Source organism: Octopus bimaculoides, chromosome 18 (genome assembly GCF_001194135.2).
Source record: "Octopus bimaculoides isolate UCB-OBI-ISO-001 chromosome 18, ASM119413v2, whole genome shotgun sequence".
NCBI lineage: Eukaryota > Metazoa > Mollusca > Cephalopoda > Octopoda > Octopodidae > Octopus > Octopus bimaculoides.
This window is the reverse complement of record NC_068998.1, coordinates 20,283,825-20,284,141: the sequence shown is the minus strand read 5'-3', so window position 1 is coordinate 20,284,141 and position 317 is coordinate 20,283,825. Positions and strand designations below refer to the sequence as shown.

Below are 317 nucleotides of genomic sequence, written 5' to 3'. Positions count from 1 at the left end.
TCTCTCTCTCTCTCTCTCTCTCTCTCTCTCTCTCTCTCTCTCTCTCTCTCTCTCTCTCTATCTATCTATCTATTTATCTATCTATCTATGCATTTATATATGTAAGTATGTATATGTCACGCAGGTTTGTCTGTGCAGTTAAGAAGCTCGATTTGCAGAGACATGGTTTCGGTTTCAGTCTCACTGCGTGGCACCTTGAGCAAGTGTTTTGTACTATAGCCCTGGGTGTACCAATATCTTGTGAGGGAATTAGGGAATTTGGTAGATGGGAATTGTATGAAAGCTCGCCGAGGGAAGGGTTATATATATATATATAT

At 40.4% G+C, this 317-nt stretch overlaps 1 protein-coding gene across 1 annotated transcript in view; it reads right to left on the bottom strand.

The window, feature by feature from the left end:
- The window catches only part of LOC106875600 (aminopeptidase N-like), a 219,321-nt gene that overhangs the window by 80,939 nt on the left and 138,065 nt on the right, over positions 1-317 (bottom strand). The gene's annotated exons all lie outside the window — the stretch shown is intronic.